This window comes from Papaver somniferum, chromosome 7 (assembly GCF_003573695.1).
Source record: "Papaver somniferum cultivar HN1 chromosome 7, ASM357369v1, whole genome shotgun sequence".
Classification (NCBI taxonomy): Eukaryota; Viridiplantae; Streptophyta; class Magnoliopsida; order Ranunculales; family Papaveraceae; genus Papaver; species Papaver somniferum.
In genome coordinates this window covers 83,341,365-83,345,162 of record NC_039364.1, presented here as the reverse complement: position 1 = coordinate 83,345,162, position 3,798 = coordinate 83,341,365, and positions in this window count along the sequence as shown.

Genomic DNA, 3,798 nt, shown 5'->3' with positions numbered 1-3,798 from the left:
TTTCTAACAACTGAGCTTCTTTCTGGACATCATTAGGTTTGGGAAAACGTGTATGAAGATAATCTTGTAAGATGGTTGAGGCACAAATGTCAAGTCCTACAGGAGGGTACTTTCTAAGAGTTAAAGCACACGGAGAATGATAATCACCCCCAAACTTAGAGTTTTCTGTGTCTCTAGAAAGACTAGTCACAACTTCCCTAATTTCTAGGTCATCAGATTCCTGGAAATGGTCAATAGATTCTTCTAAGTTGGGTTCATCCTCACTCATTTCTACGAGTTTATCATCTTCTAAGACTAGTGTTTCTAAATCGCTAGATTCTAAAACAGTATTCTCAGGGTAAACTCTTTCCCCTAAACCATCATCACAATCATATAAAGGATTATCATAGAAAGTTTCATATAAAGGTTCATCAACTAAGGTTTTAATCATAGTTACCTCCTCCGATTCACTGATAGGCACATCAAATAATGGATTATCCAACATACTGCAGGCTAAAGGATCATGAACTACATCGTCTAAAACGGTGGTATCTCTAGTAAAATCGACATCCTTTTGAATAGGTGAATAATTATAAAAATTATTTGGATTTGAAATATAATCATTATAAAGCTCAATTGGATTAATAGGTTCCTGATCACTATGCCTACATATCTCAGATTCTTCATTACTAGTATCCTCATCATCATAATAGTACAAAGATGATTGAACCTTATCTAAATAAGTAGTGTCTTTTATTCTAGACTCGTCCTCTAAATTAGGCAAATATTCACTATTGATATCAAGGGTAGAATTAGAAACCATATTTTGGAAATTTAGATTATTTCGAGCAGCATTAGCCAACTGTTCATTTTCTGCCTCTAGACGTGCCTGAATTTCACTGAGCATAACACTTATACGTTCACCACTCTCGTTTATCATCTCAGAATATCGTGTACACTCTTCTTTTGAACTATTCATTGCAACTAAACGTTTATACGTCCTTTCAATCCGTTGTTGGGTCTCTTATAGAGATGGAACAGGTTCAGAAATATCATAATCAGGACTAGTTTCCAAAAACGAGTAACCAGTACTACAGTGTTCCTGATTTTCTTGCTCGTAAGACCAATTCGCGTGTGGATAGTAATTGGGCTCACCATGGTATGAACCATAGCCTTGAAAAGGTTGGCGTTCCCAACTACTATTCCCACCATGGTCATAGAAAGGATAATGTCCATATTCAAATTCAGGTCGATAATCATTATATTGGCTTCTATCATACCAGTTCAACATTCTTAATTGCAAGGGAATTCTACACAACCACAAACAAGGCCGACTCGACTCTACCAAAACAAACCTAAAGATTTCTAGTAAACAAAAAGCATGATGGCTTCACTTAGATTGTTTCTAGACTTGCTTCTATCTCTCGAATGGGAATTCGTTACAATTTAAGCAAACCCCTTTGGAATCAATTCAAAAAGTAAGTTGAATTGAGGCGAGGGAAGCTTAGTGGATCTTTGATACCCAAGGCCTCACCGCTATCACAAAGCGGCGCAGTCACGCATTCAACTCACAGAAACCATCATGAACTTCGAGGTGTGCTTAAGAAAGTAACCAATATCCTTCGAAATTTTTTCCTGGTAAGCGTGACACCCTATCGGTCTCGTTTTAGTCAAGTTTTAAGCTTGGGTTCGCGTTAGGTTTCGTTTTCCTAAGGCGGGCAAGAAGGGAGCGGTGATGAAATCCGAACCCTTATCTCGTATTGGCCAGGCCTTGCCCTTTACTAGGAATTTAAAAAACATTCCAAATTCGTCCTCAATCAATGAATCACCTTGAGGAATACAGTAAACCCGCTGACAGGAGATTCGCGAGTGTTTCGATGGACTTACCTCCCGTACCAGACGGGGGATGAACCGTTGAAGTCGACTCGGGCCACGACTCCTATGTCATGTACGAACCCGAGGGGCCGAGACGATATAGTAATCGTCGTCCTTCCCTGCACACAGTTTATATATAATTTTTTTTTTAATTAATAATACCCTTCCGTAGGGTATGAAAAATAATGTCCCAAAATTTAAATTCCAAAGTCCATAAAAAAAGTGCAAAAGAAAAAATATAGTCTAAGAAAATAAAAAGTCTAAAAAAAATAAAAAAATAAAAAAAAATACAAATATCTCTCTTCTTTTTTTCTCTCTTTTTTTTATCAAAATAAAAAAATAAAAAATCTTCTTCTTTCGCCCCTTTCGCTTTGCCTTTTACTCCAGTCTTTAAGTATTCACCAAAAACTTTGGCAAAATTTTCTTTCGCTCCAACTTCCAAAATCTGAAAGAAAAAGACAAAAAACCCAGAAACGTAAAGAAGAACAAAAATAATTAAAAATAAAATAAAAATAAATCTATACACAAGTCCGCGTTGGCGGCGCCATTATGATTAATTATTTTCCGTGTAGTAAAAGGGTTGTCGTTCACTCGGACTTGTAGAGATTAAAGTTTTTTTTTTAAATAATAAATAAATGATTTTATACAAAATTTATTAACAGGATGAAGAGACACTAGGACGCAGGATTTCACAATTTTTCATATTCTTGTGGTTCAGTCATTAACTTTAGACAATATATCTCAAACAAAAGAAGTCGTGACTCTAATTCTTTGCCAAAAGTAGATTTCTTAAAACATTATCTGTAAGTCGTAAGCATGACGCATCAAAAGTAATTTAAACTAAGCATGCGACATCAGACAAAATAACAAATAATTAATAGAAATCATTAAACAATTAAATCTTTGCAAAAAGTCATATAAAGAATTAATTCATTTACCACAATCATGAAAAGTTGCTTCCTCCGTTGTCCCAGTGATGGGTTCTAGCTCCGCATATTGGAAACACGCTCAAAAGTTGATTTCATTGCTCAAAGGAGGTGTACAAATGATGAAAAGGAGAAAATAATGAAAATCGGGTGTTTGCAACGTTTTTAATTGTTGCAAACACCGTTACAAAGAACGATAATTGAAAAGTGCTGTAGTATGTATGACCCACAGGTGGCTGTCGTTGTTACTGTAGCTTAAACGACTGCCTCTGTTCGTGATTTGTTCTTCGTGTTCTCCTTTAATGGCAACAGTAGAGACAAGCTCTGCAACTTTTTTTTTCTCGCTCCTCTCGGCTCTGGCTCGACCTCAATCTCTTCATCCCCTTCTATGAGACCCTAGGATGTTATTTATACACAACAGGAGCAACAAATCACTCACAATAACTCCACATAATTCTCATTTACTCGGAAAATATTTTTTTTTTATTTTCTTCACTGTCAGCCGATATACGATCTTTTCCATCTCTTATGCCTGAGCAAATGAGCTGTAATACTTCCATAAGTCACATACAAACTTTATAAGAGAAGATATCTTCCCCTGTTTGTCCACAAACTTTCCAAAATCGGCTCACAGTGCACCCGATAATATCTTCTTCTGTTTAACTTTGATTTCCTCCCACGGCTTATCTGGCCCATTTTGATCGATCAAATTGCTTACAATATCCCTGTTTAGCTCTATCAAGTTAAGCCCAACTGATTCTTGGTATTGAATCTCTTTAGAAATCTTCCAAAATCAAATCGAAAATTCAACAGCGTCTGCATGCATGTTTCCCGCCATTTTGAATTTTCAAATCGTGAAGAAGGGTGTCCCCCTAACCACTATTGGGTGTCCCCTTAGCAACTGGGGCGGAAACATCCTTTTTGGGGTGTAAATATCCATGGGGTGCCCTTATCCAACCAAGGGGTGCCTTTAGCAATTCTTTTGGGATATTTTCCGCACTTTTTCGGGGTTCCTCAG